Raw genomic sequence first — 17,292 nt, forward strand, 5'->3', positions numbered from 1 at the left:
AATGGAACATTATCAGTAAAGTCATTATATATCCTTCCCTAATCTCATTTCCCACCCTTTCCACCCTAAATTTTTATATCATCTCCTTGCTTTTTGTTAGTTTTGCTACATATGTATTTAAGGAGATCAGGACAAGGCCACCCCAAAATATGCTGCTTTGGCATATTGATTATTTTGAGTTGAAGACACATGAAAAACAGCCAATGCAAGGACACTATGACCTTCCTTTTTCTTCCTAAAAGCAGGAGGTAAAATTCCCATGTGAAAGGTGCCTTCTCTGTACTAGAAGGAAGAAGCACACTTATCACCCAAGATGGGGAGTCAAGGTCAAGAGACATCTACATAAACATATCTTGTTAAAATAACTATCTTCCTTTAGTCTACCCACTTATTTTGGTTACTTTCCCACAATTTCTACTTTGTTCAACCTAGTATATAAGCACTTAGGCCTAATCACTTCTTTGGGTCTTCATTTTTCTTGTGAACTTGGCTTTTCTCCTGTTAATCTGTCTTGTGTCCAGAGACTCTATGATAGTAGAGTAATAGTTTACCTCCCTTTCAGCATATCTCTAAATGATGCTGATTTTGCATGATCTGAACTTTTATACATTCTCCTACTGATGAACATTTGGGTTATTTCCCACCCCCTTCAAAGAAAGCAGCTATGAACATTGTTGTCCATGTGTCCTCATACACATGTGTAACCATTTAGGAGAACTGCTACCATGTACAGCATGTTGTAGGGCATGGATCTTCAATTTCACTAAATGCTGACAAATTGTTCTCCAAAGTGGTCTAACCAATTCAAGCTTCCACTTACAATGTGTAAACTCCCATTACTTTATTTTTGTGAACATTTTATACTGTCCATATTTTTCTATATTTCTAAATGGTCTAAAGGAATATGTATTTTTTATGTAACCAGGAGTGACTATAATTATTATGAAATCAGAAGTTATTCTAATTTATTAAGTAACAAAAGCAACTTTAATATCCTACTCAGAACTTAAAGTTAATTATGCTTAGCATCCACCGGTTGTGGAATATAAAGTGCCATCTGCCTTTGTGTGGTCAGTTTCTAATTCTACACCTTCAGTAAGTACTTAATGTTGCTAGGTCACTCTATGCCAAAGAGAGAATTGAGAGTACGCTCTAGGCTTCAGAGAACTTCTTGTCTAGTTAAGGAGACAACTAAACAATACTTTTATGTAACTAAAGAACAATTAACACCAACCTAACAGCATTTATTCATTCACTGAAGTACTTTCTGAACACATACCACGTGCAAGGCACTATTCAAGGTACTGATGAAAAAACAATAAAATAAAGCCCCTGTCCTCAATGAACTTATAAGGAACAATAACAGACTAGTAAAATTTATGTCAGATATATTGCACTCTATGCAGAAAAACAATCAAAGAAAGGTACAGAGACTAAGGAGAGGACTGAATTTAAAATAGGACACTCAAGGAAGGTTTCAATGAGACGGTGCCATTTGAATCAAGACCTGTAAAGTTAAGAAAACAAGTCATAAGGAGATCTAGAGAACAGCTTTTCAGGCATTGAGAATAAGCAAAAGCATGGCTAACATGTCCAAAGAAGTGGGCATGGATGGAATACAGTGAATGGAAAAACTACTACCAGTATTAAGAATTCAGAGGAGGGGAAATCATGGTCTGAGAGAGTCAAAGAAGAATCTATGGAGGAGGAAAGCCTAAGACAAATTTAGAAAGATGGGTAACATAGAAAAAAAAGGTTGTATTATATAAAGGAAACCCTATAAAGATATATCATGACATAAACATAGCAAGAAAGAATGAAGAGATCAACATGATTATAGCAAATGACTTCTGCATGGGTGCTAAGGGCTAAAATTGGACTCAGACTATATCATAAAAACGAGAACCGTAAGAGCGATGCAAAGACAAAAAAGAAGTTTTAAATTTTTTTAACTTAATGAAAAGTCATTTAGAAAAATGATCTGGAATCAATGTAATATGGATAATAGGAAGTTAGACTAGGGGCAGAGAAGTTATAAGACTATGGCACATGGGAACAGATAAATGGGATAAACTAGGTCCAAAATATAAACAACTTGGAAATAGATGGACAGAATGAATGCAGAAAACAGGGTCAAACTTGTATTAAAGTTTCTAAGCTAGGAAACTGCAGAAACAGTAATCAGAGATAAAATGACACATATGTTACAGAGATCATTTCATCCAGAGCAGTGTGTTTAGAATGGTTACAAAATGAAAAGTTAAACTCCTTATCCAAAAAAGATATGAATGTACATTTTTTTTTTAAACTTACATAATAGTTCTCCATTGAGAACTCAATTATACCTCCTATACAGGACATGATCCTCAATTTTACCTCCTTAAAATGCTTTATCACATCATAAATGGAGAACTTATTTATTCTACGTTATTCTCTAGTATCTATACATTTAGATTTTAAAGAATAGGCAAAGAACCTAGAAATGTATTCATTTGAAACAATTCCTTAGGAAGGCAAGTTTTAAATCAGTGGAAATATGATACACATTATTTAATAAAATGATGTGGAGACAACTGTCCAGCCTTCTGAAGGAAAAATTAAAACTGTTTTCTTCCCTCACCTCATTCTTTATAACAAACACCAAAATACATTCCAGGCCTTATTAAACATTTAAAGGTAAATACAAGTTGCAGAACATTAAGAGAAGAAAATGTTTTATTAAAAGGTAAAATGACAGTATGTCTATACAAATGACTTAAAGCAACTAAGACTCTCATATATCAATAGTGGCAATATAAAATGGTGCACCAACTTTGGAGAAGAATTTAACAGTTTCTTAAAGAGTTACACATACACCTAACATGCAACCCAGCTACTCCACGCCTAGGTATTCATCCAAGAGAAATAAAAGTATATATCCATACAAACACTCATACACAAATGTTCACAGCCATTTTACTTTTAACAACCAAAAATGGGAAACAATCCAAATGATCAACAGGTGAACAGATAAGCTGTCATGTATTTATAGAATAGAATATTACTCAGCAAGAAAAAAGAGTGGACTACTAAAACACACAGTGTGAATTAACCTCAAAGTAATTATGCTGAAAGAAGCCATCCACACCCCTCAACCACAGTACATAGTGCATGATTCCATTTAAATAAATTCCTCAAAATGAAAATTATAGTTACAGAAATCAGATCAGTAGTTGCCAGGGGCTGGAGAGGGGATGGGAAGGGGCAAGAAGGAGGAACTACAAAGGGCCATGAGAAAATTCTGGGGTATGATGGGTATGTTCATTACCTTTACTGCAGTGATAGTTTCATGATATTTACTTATACTTAGCAAACTGTACACTGTAAATAGGTGCATGTATATATCAATTTTACCTCAATAAAGCTTTTTAAAATGTTTATTTGTCTTAGAGAGAGAAAGAGAGAGAGTGCAAGCAGGGGAGGGGCAGAGAGAGAGGGAGACACAGAATCTGAAACAGGCTCCAAGCTTTGAGCTGTCAACAGAGCCTGACGCAGGGCTTGAACTCACTCACAAACTGCAATATCATGACCCAAGCCGAAGTTGGAAATTTAACCAACTGAGCCACCCAGGCACCCCTCAAAAAAGCTGTTTTTAAAAAGTAAAATAACATCAGGCCATACACAAAAAAACTATAGACTATTTTTACCTGTGGTGAGTAATTTTATGTTTATTTCTCTTTCATGGTGGGTAATTTTATTTTATTATTATTATTTTTTTTCCAACGTTTATTTATTTTTGGGACAGAGAGAGGCAGAGCATGAACGGGGGAGGGGCAGAGAGAGAGGGAGACACAGAATCGGAAACAGGCTCCAGGCTCTGAGCCATCAGCCCAGAGCCTGACGTGGGGCTCGAACTCACGGACCGCGAGATCGTGACCTGGCTGAAGTCGGACGCTTAACCGACTGCGCCACCCAGGCGCCCCAACGGTGGATAATTTTAAATAAAAAATTAAATAATAGTAACAATTTTAATAAAATGAGCTGTGGTATTACAATTCAAAAACTTGGAAGAAGAGAGGATTTGAACCAGTGACAGGACTGAACAGTGTTTTAGAAAAGAACACCTCAATGAATTACCTCAGGAAGAACAGAAGAACATATTTAAAAATAAAGCCAAGAGCCAAAATATGTCAAACCAAGTACATACGAGGACAGGTACAGAGCAAATTCAAAGGCAGGAATCTAGTAGTGGAAGCAAATTATAATGCAACAGATGAACAGACTGACAGAGACAAGCTAAGGAACATGGTCCAAGTATACGAAGCAAATCATTCCTGGAATGCTTAAAAACACTAAGATATGAGACTGATTTTAAGAACAGAAAGCAGGGTGGCCCAAATCAGGTGGAGCTAGAGAGTGTGTACCTAAAAATGGGTCATAGTCAAGTAGAGTGCAGAATGAACAAAAGCAGTGTAGCTGTGCACAAAAAATAGGAGCCCGCAAAAAAAAATTTTCCTCAAAGTAAGGATGGCTGCTCCATCTGGCTTTCACTCCTGGTTGCTCAAAGAGAAATGGCCCTAATCCCAACAAAACACACTTAGTAGCTTCTGAAATTTTAACTTCTCTCAGAAGTGAAGATATTTTAGTTTTAACTTGAATTATATATAAATTCACTTTCATAAAGTATTAAAAAAAAAAAGCTCCTTGAAAGCAGAGATCTTATCTTATTCAAGCTTTTATCAGTAACACCCAGTATTATGTCTTCTACACATCACATGCTTAAATGATACTTAAAAGTTTTGAACAAGAAAACCATCAAAAAAAAAATGTGCACTGAAATCTAGATTATCCACCTACTTTTTTCAATTAAAAATTTTTTTAATATATATTTTAAGTTTATTTTGAGAGAGAATGCCACAAGGGAGGAAGAGTCAGAGAGAAAGAGAATCCCAAGCAGGATCTGCACCGTCAGTGCAGAACCCACGAACCATGAGCTCATGACTTGAACCAAAGTTGGATGCTTAGCCAACTGAGCCACCCAGGTGCCCCTACATTATCCACTTTCTGAATTATCACTTAATATTCCTAAACCAGTTTCCTTCCATTGCTCAGGACATCTTTTTTCCTTTCCCACTGTCAAGAAAATATGTGATCCCTAAATGGAAAACAAGTAAAAGCTTAAATAATTGGAAATGATAATTAGAAAAATTTGTGGCAAAAAAAAAAAAATCTCATGTAATCAAAAGTCAAACATACATAATTTTTTAAATTAGTCATACTCAGCTTACAGTTCTTGGTAAGATACTAAGCAAAGCTCCCTCCCTTTGAAGTTGTTCTACAAGTGAGAGACTGAATATAAGAAAAAAACAAAACAAAACAAAACAAAAACCAAAACAAACAAACAAAAAACTGAAAAATCCCTGGGAAACAAATGCTGGCTTATCAGGACAAAGGGAGGGAAAAGTAGCAACCCAGAGCTGAACAACTTTGGGGGATGGGGCTGGATGATGGGACAGCTTTTCAGAAATGTCTCTCTCCAGTCTCCTCAGGTAAAAAAAAGCAATTGCTCTGAGGTAATGTCAGGGTAGTACTCCAGTTTGCCTGGGGCAGCAGACCTGATCTCTGTTTGCTGAACAAACTTCCTTGGGAGGTTGGTCTTGATAAAGAGCAACTCTCTGATGGAGTTACTACCCTGAGGGATATAGTTACTAGGTAGATGATGCAAATGGGAAGTCCAGACTAACACAGTAGGGCTCTCTGCCCTGAGTTTCTTCTTCCTCCTGACAATCTTACCACTCCTCTCAAACAATACCAGTTAAATGTAGCTGAAAATCTCAATGGAAAATGTGTTCATGGAGAAGAAAAGAAAACAAAAAAAATTCAAACATTAAAGAAGTATAAGGACAATTAAAACCTTTTTAAAGATTAAAAACAAAATATAGGGGCACCTAGATGGCTCAGTCCATTAAGCAACTGACTTCAGCTTGTGGGTTAAAGCCCGGCATCAGGCTCGCTGCTATCCCCCCACTCATGCTCTCTCTTGCTCAAAATAAACATTAAAAAAGTACCAAAAATTGTACATACATTAAAAAAAAGTTAATGACCCAGGCAGAATTTATTTTTTAAAATGTTTATTTATTTTTGAGGGGGAGAGAGGGAGAGAGAGGGAGAGAGAGAGAGAGAGAGAGAGAGAGAGAGAATGAATATGCAAGCAGGGGAGGGGCAGAGAGAGGGAGACAAAGAATCCATAGCAGGCTCCAGGCTGAGCTGTCAGCACATAGCCTGACACAGGGCTCAACCTCAAAAACTGTGATATCATGACCTGAGGTGAAGTCAGATGCTTAACTGATGAGCCACCCAGGCACCCCAGAATATAATTTTTTTTAATTTTAGAGAGCGCAGGGGATGAGAGAGAGAATCCCAAGCGGGCCCCATGCCCAGCGTGGAGCCTGACACAGGGCTTGATCCCATGACTATGGGATCATGACCTGAGCTAAAATCAAGAGTTGGATGCTTAACTGACTGAGTCACCCAGGTGGCCCCAGAATATAAATTTTAAATGACCCTAACAGATAGCCTCAGAAATGAGAGGATATGGGTAACATGAAGTATAAATAGTTTTTTAAAAAAGAAACAAGGGATGCCTGGGTGGCTCAGCCGGTTAACCATCTGACTTCAGTTCAGGTCATGATCTCTCTCACAAAATAAACATTTAAAAAGGAAGATTCTCTCCCTCTACCCCTCCCCCTCTTGCTCTCGCTCAAAAAATAAAAATAGATTTTAAAAAAGATGTATAAATTAAACAGGAATACATGAATGACCAAGAATTTTCTAGAATTAAAAAATGTTAAACTGACATTTATGTATAAGTAAAACATACAGACATACATAAATAACACTTTGATACATACAATGAAATATTAAGAGAATCAAAGACAAAAAGAAAATTCTAAAAGCTTCTAACAAGGTAGAGTTCACTTATAGAGGAATAAGATCAAAATGACATCAGATATCTCATCAGCAACACAAAGTTGCTGTGTGGAATAGTTTTTAAATGTTGATAGACTTTTGAACCAAAAAGTTTATATACAGATAAACTATCATCAAAAGTAAAGACCTCAGGCACATGAAGTCTTAGAAGATTTCCTGTATTAAAGGCCCTCTTTGAAAATACTCATTAAAGGAACTATTTCCAACAAGAATGATGTTGTGACATACATGAAAGTCAACAAATAATTTGGTAAAACTTATTATTATTTTTAAAAAGGAACAGAACAGGGGCACCTGCCCCTCCCCCATGCTTTCTCTCTCAAAAATAAACATTTAAAGAAAAAAAAAAAAAAAGAAGTGAAATGTGTAACTTTCCAAACTATGAAAAGAAAATTCAATCTATTCAATGGGAAAAGGGGGAGGGGCAGAGACAGGGAGACACAGAATCTGAAACAAGTTCCAGGCTGTGAGCTGTCAGCACAGAGATGTGGGGCTCAAACTCATGAACTGTGAGATCATGACCTGAGCCAAAGTTGGCCCCTAACTGACTGAGCCACCCACGCGCCCAGCAGCATTATTCTTAATAACCAAAAAGTGGAAACAACGCAAATGCCCATCAACTGATGAATGGATAAACAAAATACAATAATATATATCCAACAACAAAATATTATTTGGCCACAGGAAGGAATGAAGTATTGACATGTGCTACAACACAGATAAACTCTGAAAGCATTATGTTATGTGAAAGAAGCCATGTTTTGTGACTATAAAAGGCCACATATTATATGACTCCACTTACTTGAAATGTTCAGAATAGGTAAACCCATTGAGTAGGAGACAGAAAGGCAATCAGTGATTTCCAGGATCTGGGGAAAGGGGCAACGGGGAGTGACTGCTAACAGACAAGTTTCTTTGGGGGTGACAAAAATATTCTAAAATTAGGTAATAATAATGACTGCACCCTGTGAATATATTAACAACCAGTGAACTTTATGGCATGTGAGTTTTATTGCAATAATGTTACAAATACACATATATACACAAAGCAACAACTCTCACAACTATAGGGACATCAACAATTTTAGATGGCAATTTTAACTTACTCTTCTCTGAAACTAATAGATCAATAGGAAAAGATTAATTACAGAAAATACAAGTAAGCTCAAACTAACAAATATATATAAAACTTACATACTGTGGAAAGTACACATGGTTTTCAAAGACACAAGAAGCATTTGCAAAAACCAACTATGTGCTGACCACAAAGTCAACAACTTCCCCTCCAAACAAACATTATATAATGTATGTTCTTTGGTCCTAACAAAAAAACTAAAAATCTGTATTAAAAACAAAACAAAACCCAGCAACAAACATTAAAAAACAAAACAAAACAAAACCTCCACCCATATGTCTAGAAACTCAAAAGCCATAGCTCTAAATCCTCAGGTTAACAAAGAAATTATAAAGGAAATTACAAAATAATTTTTTAAAAAGTACAAAAACACTAAATGACAAAATCTGTGAGACAGAATACTCAAAAAAATCAAATACATTTATATGCTTATATAAGAAAGATTAAAGTTCAAGTTGAAAAAGATCACAGAAGAACTCAAATTGAAAAAGATCATAGAAGAACTAAAAAAAAAAAAAACACAAAAAACAAAGGAAACAAAGATATGGGCAGGAATCAATCAAACAGAGTATAAATCAACAAAATGCAAAAGATGAATAAAATCAGGGGCGCCTGGGTGGCTCAGTCAGTTAACCGTCTGACTTCAGCTCAGGTCATGATCTCGTGATTTGTGAGTTTGAGCTGTGTAAGGCTCTGTAATGACAGCTCAGAGCCTGGAGCCTACTTCAGATTCTGTGTCTCCCCCTCTCTCTGCCCCTCCCACACTCATGCTCTGTCTGTCTCTCAATAATTAAACATTAAAAAAATTTTTTTAATTAAAAAAAATGAATAAAATCAAATGCTGGTTCTTTGAAAAGATTAATATGACAAACTTCTGGCAAGATTAATCAAGAAAAGTGAAAAGGGATGCAAGTGTGATAAATGAAAGATTTAAAAGTACTATTATGATAATACTATGTTTACATTGTTATATGAGATTATAATATTTATGTTAATAAATCTGAAAATCTAAGCAGAATGGATATACTTTCTTAAATGGTTAAAGAACCTGAATAGACCAATAACTACAAAGACATCCTCTCCCAAAGAGCTGTAAACCCTGACAGTTATACAAGCTGAATTCTCCCCAATTTTCAAGGAGCAAATAATCCCTATTTTCTACAATTTGTTACAGATAATAGAATACAAAGAGGGAAATATCTAATGTGTTTTATATGGCTAACATCATACTGATTTCTAAACTAGGTGGTAACAAGAAAAGAATAGATAGCTATTTTGTTTTCTTAGATTCTGTATTTGTCTATTTGGCATCCATCCACCACAAGGCCAATTACATTAACTATATTTTCTTATTTTCTGCATTCTTGATGCTCTGGCATTTGCAACCTGGCAGAGAAACTGTCTCTCCCAGGGTTGGCCATTTGTTGAGAGAGAGTGAAGGGTTCACCCAGGAATATATCTTTCACATGTAAATTAACCAACCTAGAACCCATACTCTGAATCATCTCCTTTATCTGGGTCTTATACTCCAGGAGGTACTATTTCTCAGTCCTAAGCACTAAGAGTCAGGTATCAGCAACCGGAGGTTCCTACCAGTCAATATTCTATGTTGTCATCAGTCAAAAAGAGTTGTGAAAAACTTTGTGAGATTTAGTTAAAACATATTTACTATAAATTTATGACCTCTTCCAATTATTAACTTAATTTACCAATAAAAGGAAAACTACATTTTATTCTGCTTAGAAACACAAACTTATTGGTGTGCCTGGTTGGTTAAGCATCTGACTTCGGGTCAGGTCATAATCTCACAGTTCGTTAGAGTCCTGCATCGGGCTCTGTGTTGACAGCTGTTGCCTGGAGACAGCCTACTTTGGATTTTGCATCTCTCTCTCTCTCTGGCCCTCCCCCACTTGCACTCTGTCTCTCTCTCTCAAAAATAAAAACATTTTTAAAAATGAAAGAAAGAAAGAAAGAAAGAAAGAAAGAAAGAAAGAAAGAAAGAAAGAAAGAAGAGAGAAAAGAAAAGAGAAACACAAGCTTATTTTCCAAAGGAACATCATTAACTATGTTGGAAATAATTAGCACACTTATAATCAACAAAGGTCTTCTAGTCCTCCCCACAGGGCAAATTTTAATGAAATACACTTGGCAAGGTATTTTTTTTTTTTTTTTCCAAAAGACAAGCAACAGTTTGGCACCTAATATATAATCACAATGACCAAGTCAGGTGTGCAGCATCCCCAGTACAGACTTTATTAGAGTTCAGTTATACATACACAGTCTCTTGACACTGAAGATGTAGTTCTTACAGATAATGTCCAAAGACAGGAAATGAATCTCCTCCCAAATGCTGCTTCTTATCTTTAAAGTAACCTCAAATTATTACTAAACTAATAAAGTAATTTTGTTCCAGAAAATGATCTGATCTATTTTATTTTCAGCTTTTGATAAATCCAAGAATGAGATGAGGGATTATTACTTTTTGTCTCACTATACACACTGAAACACAACAAGAAAATAAAGGAAAAAAAATTGTTAATAATTTTTTATGGTAAAGTTGGAATAGGCAGTATCAAAGGCTGTCAATAGATGAGGAAGATGTGTACAGTTTTGGAAAAATAAAAAGTTAATTTTGTTATTTAAAAGCAAATTTGGAAGTAAAGCTTTTACTGTCTTCTAATTAGAAACTGTCAGTTGTCGGTTTAAAAAAAATGAGTAAAAAGAGTGCAGTAAGACTGTACACAATAAAAATAATTCAAAAATATAATTATGGTTATTATTGCCTTCTTTATGGAATTTTTCTAACATAATGGCCCTTAGCTAATGGCTACAACCCAACATGAAGATCAAGATTCTATTAAAAAGCCAAAAAAAAAAAAAAAAAAAAAAAAGCCAGGCTACCAAAATTATGACTGTCAAACACAAAGTAGGATGGAGACAGAACAAGAAAATTTCAGATGACTAATGATTAATGATGATATAGTTACTGCACACAGACAACGCATTAGATTTATTGTAGCAATGTGGGCACTATATATTGCACTTCTACTCTGTGCCATGCAATGTACTAGGCATTTAATATTATAGTGATAAAGGCACAATTACACATCTACTCTATACCATACACTGTACTAGGCATTTAAGATATACTCTAAGCCTTAAAATAAACTTTTAGTAGGCAGTATTATAAAACAGGTTTGTTTGTTTTTAACGTGGAACTCAATCTCCGAGAGATTAAACGATTTGCCCAAGATCTTAAAGCTAGGAAAACAATGCAAAGCTTCTGGCGTAACATGGCAAATTAATACATGTTGCAGCCTCCTTTTCCTCCTAATCCAAACCTTCGAAATGACAGAAAAGAAATCCATAATCATGCTAGAAAACAAGAAGGGAGGGGCGCCTGGGTGGCGCAGTCGGTTAGGCGTCCGACTTCAGCCAGGTCACGATCTCGCGGTCCGTGAGTTCGAGCCCCGCGTCGGGCTCTGGGCTGATGGCTCAGAGCCTGGAGCCTGTTTCCGATTCTGTGTCTCCCTCTCTCTCTGCCCCTCCCCCGTTCATGCTCTGTCTCTCTCTGTCCCAGAAATAAATAAACGTTGAAAAAAAAAAAATTAAAAAAAAAAAAAAAAAGAAAACAAGAAGGGATACCTTCAACGGACTGGAAACTTGAAGAATATAAAAGGCAAGAAAGCAAACTGCTCAAAGAGACTGAATGCTAGAAAAGGTGGGAGTGGTTCCCAGGTGCTACAAATTCTGAGATAAGGGATGCAAAGAGCAGGAAAGACAGAAGACAGATTAACTCATTTTCTGGAAAAGGCAAATAACAGAGATTTCATTTCTGCCCTTAGTTGGAAAGTGAGAACACAGGAACTTGAGTTAGCCTGGTAAAATTTTAGAACACCAAGGATAAAGAGAAAAATCCTTAAAAACAACTGGTGAAGGAAGTTGGGAGTACAAATTACTTACAAAGAATTAGATTGATACCACACACCTCCATTTGGAAAGAGTGGATATAAAAGCAAAACGGGGGCGCCTGGGTGGCGCAGTCGGTTAAGCGTCCGACTTCAGCCAGGTCACGATCTCGCGGTCCGTGAGTTCGAGCCCCGCATCAGGCTCTGGGCTGATGGCTCAGAGCCTGGAGCCTGTTTCCGATTCTGTGTCTCCCTCTCTCTCTGCCCCTCCCCCGTTCATGCTCTGTCTCTGTCCCAAAAATAAATAAACGTTGGAAAAAAAAAAATTTTTTTTTAAAAATTAAAAAAAAAAAAAAAAAAAAAGCAAAACGAAGTATTATATTTAAAAGTTCTGAAGGAAAGGGGGCACCGGGATGGCTCAGTCGGTCGAGCAGCCAGCTTGGTTTTGGCTTAGGTCATAACCTAACAGTTTGTGAGTTTGAGCCCCATACTGGCTCCATGCTGATAGATAGTGTGGAGCCTGCTTGGGATTTTCTCTCTCTCCTTCTCTCTGCCCCTCCCCTTCTCTCTAAATAAATAAATAAATAAATAAATAAATAAATAAATTTAAAAAAATAAAAAAGTAAAAGTTCTGAAGGAAAATAATTTTGAACTTGGAATTCTATACAAAACCAAACTCTTTCAAATATGCCTAGCTGGCTCAATCCATAAAACGTGTGACTCTTAATTCTCAGGGCTATAAATTCGAGCCCCTATGTTGAGTGTAGAGATTACTTAAAAATAAAATCTTAAAAAAAAAGTTACAAGAAAATAACAAAGTAATAAAATATCATAAAATAGAAGACTAAAAAACTAAAAAATAGCAGATAATCAATAATCAAAAAAGCTGATTCTTGAAAAAGGTAGTAAATAATATAGGCAAACTTTTATCAGGTCTAAGAAAAAGGAGAGAAAGCAAACATCAGGAATAAAAAGCAGACAATTACAAATCCAGAAGAGATTTCAAAAGACATTTTAGCTACTACTGAAATTCTCTACAAATATGATTTGAATCCCTAAAAAAAAAAAAAAAAAGATTACTTAAGAAAATTTAAATGGCCAACATTAGCTGAAAAAGTAGAAATGTGAACAGATTTAAAAAAAGAAGAAATCAAAATAGTGAAGGACAAAATGCAAATAAATTACTTTGCATTTTAACATATTTTAAAGGAAAATACTTTCCTTTTTTACTATTCTAGGGCAGAGGTTGTTAAATATTTTGGTTTCAGGACCTTTTTGGTTTTTTTAAGTTTATTTACTTATTTTGAGAGAGAGACAGCACAACTGGGGGAGGGGCAGAGAAAAAGGGAGAGAGAAACCCAAGCAGGCTCCATGCTGTCAGCTCAGAGCCCGATGTGGGGCTCGAACTCATGAAACGTGAGATCATGACCTGAACTGAAACCAAGTCAGACACTCAACTGACTGAGCCACCCAGGCACTCCTCAGGACCTTTTTTAATACTTTTTAAAATTACTGAGGACCCAGGGGCACGTGGGTGGCTCAGTTGTTTAAGTGTCTGACTTTGGCTCAGGTCATGATCTCAGTTTGTGGGTTCCAGCCCTGTGTCGGGCTCTGCACTCTACACTGACAATGTGGAGTCTGCTTGGTATTCTCTCTCTTTCTCCTTCTCTCTCTGCCCCTCCCTGACTTGTGCTTTCTCTCTCAAAATAAACTTAAAAAATAAAATAAAATTACTGAGGACCCAAAGAACTTTTGCTTTCATGTGTTATCCTATCAATACTGACCACCTTATCTCTGTAATAGAATTGCTAGATTCTCAAATTTGCTGTATTCAATTTGTTGCAATTCACATGTAATGCAGCCTCTGGAAAACCCCACTGTACACTTCTGAGAAAAACGGTAAAAAAGCCAATGTCAAGGGAAGAGCCAAGATGGTGGAACAGCATGGAAGTTTTTTGTGTGTCTGGTGTCCATGAAATACAGCCAGACCAACACTAAACCACCCTACACACCTAGAAAACTGACTGGAGGATTAACACAACAATCATACAACCTGAACCACAGAATTCAGCAGGTACGTGGTGCAGAGAAGTGAACTTGGGGAGCGAGAAGGTGCAGGAAGGGAGGTGCTTCTGCCAGCAGAGAGATGACGGAGACGGGGGGTGGGGGAGAATACAGGGAAAAGCACCCCTCCCCAAAAGCAGCTGGAGAGAAAGTGGAAAATTGGAAACAGCTGCAGGGACTAAACTAAAAAGGGAGAAAGGATAAAGGAGAGGTTTAAATTCCATTAAGACTGTTAACAAGGGGAGTGCAGTCTGCAACTCCGCAGCTCGATACCTGGCAGTGCTCTGGTGGGAAGGGCGAATCCCCAGGAACAGAGTGGGGTCCAGGAGGATCTTGGGCCACATGGGGAAAAGCGGTTCTACTGCTGGAAGGACATTTGGTAGAGACTGTTGAAGCCACCTGGTCCCAGCAGACCCAAGAAAACAGCCACATTCGCTGGTGCTGGAACAAGGTCGTTAAGGGTGAAGCCTGGTGCCAGATGTGTGTTGTGATTTTCTATAATCCCTGAAAAGCTGCTGCCACACTATCTCACCAACTTTTTCTGGGGCGGGCTGGAACCTGGCCATAGTCTCAGGGCACCAGCAGCAGCAGGGTCCAGCAAGCGTTCCTGTGTGCGGCCGACATTCAGCCATTGCCCATTCAGCCATTGCTCAGTGAGACCCTCCCACAGAGGGGCAGAACAGGTCAAAGCTGCAGTCCTTCAGAAGTAAGGGGTTGGGGAAAACAGCCGCATTTGAGACAAAACTCGGAAGAGAAGTACTGCCTGGGGCCTGGTCACGGAGAGTGAAAAAGCGGGGAGTGGACGAAGGCTGAAGACAGAGGACGGGTGCGCGATTGCTGATCCAGGAGAACAGACTGGGTAGCTGGGTGGCGCCATTTTCACTGCTCCCGCGCATGTGCATACACACCTACCACGAGCCCAACCCTTCACCCCACTAGGCTAGCAGTGCCATCTAGTGGAGAGCAGAGCCATTACACTGAGCCCCACCCAACTGGGCCAACTTCGCTCTTCAAGAACACAAGTCTCATTGCCAGCTTAGTTTATGGACTCTAAAGCGCTACATAGACTGACTTCTAGGGGAAAACGAAGTAATTTCAGTCCTACTTCAATCTGGTAGTAGGTTCATCTATTCAACTTTTTTTTTCTCTTTTACACTTCTTTTTCTTGAATACAGAAAGAGAAAAAATTCATTTTTATTTTCAATTTTTATTAAAAATATTTTTATTTAATTTTTATTACTGATTTTATACTTTTGTGTAAATTTTTTCAAGTTTTATTTTACTTCCATCATTTTATTTTAGTCTCCTTCAGTGTATTCACCTTTTCAAATTTTCAAACAATCTTCCTTTTTTTCTTTTTCGTTTTTCTTTTTCTTGAATGCAGAAAGAGAAAAACTTCATTTTCATTTTTAATTTCTATTAAAAATATTCTTCGATTTTTTACTATATTTTTTGCTTTGATGTAAATTTTTTCAAATTCTATTTTACTTCGATCATTTTATTTTAGTCTACTACAGTGTATTCACTTTTTCAAATTTTCAAACGATTTCCTTTCTTTTCTTTTTTCTTTTTCTTTTTCTTGAATATAGAAAAAGAAAAAATTCATTTTTATTTTTTTCATTAAAAATATTTTCCTTTAATTTTTTCTACTATATTCTTTACTTCTGTGTATATTTTTTCAAATTCGATATTACTTCCATCATCTCATTTTAGTCTACTCCAGTGTATTCATTTTTTCAAATTCTCAAACGATTTCCTTTTTTTTCTTTCCCCCTCCTTTTTCTTCTCTAATCTGTCAAACCACATTCAACACCCGGACCAAAACACACCTAGGATTTAGCATCATTTATTTGATTTTTGTGTGTGTTTTAAATTTTTTAATTTTAATATTTTTTTGATTTTAATTTTTTTAATTTTAATTTTTCTGCCTCATTAATTCCTTTTCTCCCTTCAAAATGACAAAACGAAGGAATTCACCCCAAAAGAAAGAGCACGATGAAATGACAGCCAGGGATTTAACCAACACAGATACAAGCAAGATGTCTGAACCAAAATTTAGAATCACAATATAGTAAGAATACTAGCTGGAGTCGAAAATAGATTAGAATCCCTTTCTGCAGAGATAAGAGAAGTAAAAAATAGCCAGATGGAAATTAAAAATGCTATAACTGAGCTGCAATCACGGATGGATGCAGCGGCGGCAAGGATGGGTGAAGCAGAACAGAGAATCAGCAATATAGAGGACAAACATAGAGAATAGTGAAGCAGAAAAAAAGAGGGACATGAAGGCAAAAGAGCACGATTTAAGAATTAGAGAAATCAGTGACTCATTAAAAGGAACAACATCAGAATCATAGGGGTCCCAGAAGAGGGAGAAATAGGGGTAAGAAGGGTTATGTGAGCAAATCATAGCAGAAAACTTTCCCAATCTGGGGAAAGACACAGACATCAAAATTCAGGAAGCACAGAGGACCCCATTAGATTCAACAAAAACCAACCATCAACAAGGCATATATCATAGTCAAATTCACAAAATACTCAGGCAAGGAGAGAATCAGGAAAGCAGCATGGGGGGGGGGGGCGGGGGGAGGTCCCTAACCTACAAGGAAGACAGATCAGGTTTGCAGCAGACCTATCCACAGAAACTTGGCAGGCCAGAAAGGAGTGGCAGGATATATTCAGTGTGCTGAATCAGAAAAATATGCAGCCAAGAATTCTTTATCCAGCAAAGCTGTCATTCAAAACAGAAGGAGAGATATAAAATATCCCAGACAAACAAAAATTAAAGGAGTTTGTGACCACTAAACCAGCCCTGGAAGAAATTTTAAGGGGGAGGGGGACTCTCTGAGGGGAGAAAAGATGGGGGGGGAAATACATATATATATATAAATACCAAAAGCAACAAAGATTAGAAAGGACAAGAGAACACCACCAGAAACTCCAACTCTACAAGCATCATAATGGCAATAAATTCAGATCTTTCAGTACTCACTCTAAACGTCAATGAACTCAATGCTCCAATCAAAAGATATAGGGTAACAGAATGGGTAAGAAAGCAAGATTCATTTATATGTTGTTTACAAGAGACCCACTTTAAAACAAAAAGAATTTTTTTTTACATTTTATTTATTTTTGAGAGAGAAAGAGAGAGACAGAGCACGAGCGGGGGAGGGGCAGAGAGAGGGAGACACAGAATCTGAAGTAGGCTCCAGGCTC

The 17,292-nt window shown here is 36.9% G+C and overlaps 1 protein-coding gene across 4 annotated transcripts in view; it reads right to left on the minus strand.

The window, feature by feature from the left end:
• NSRP1 (nuclear speckle splicing regulatory protein 1) overlaps positions 1 to 17,292 on the minus strand; it is a 61,946-nt gene that overhangs the window by 25,022 nt on the left and 19,632 nt on the right. The window contains exon 3 of one of the 4 annotated variants that reach the window (XM_045487816.1): positions 7,772 to 7,838. The exons of the other annotated variants lie outside the window; for them this stretch is intronic. The gene's annotated coding sequence lies outside the window, so the exon portion shown is untranslated. The remainder of the gene's footprint in view (positions 1 to 7,771; positions 7,839 to 17,292) is intronic. 4 annotated transcript variants of the gene reach the window in all.

This window comes from Leopardus geoffroyi, chromosome E1 (genome assembly GCF_018350155.1).
Source record: "Leopardus geoffroyi isolate Oge1 chromosome E1, O.geoffroyi_Oge1_pat1.0, whole genome shotgun sequence".
NCBI lineage: Eukaryota > Metazoa > Chordata > Mammalia > Carnivora > Felidae > Leopardus > Leopardus geoffroyi.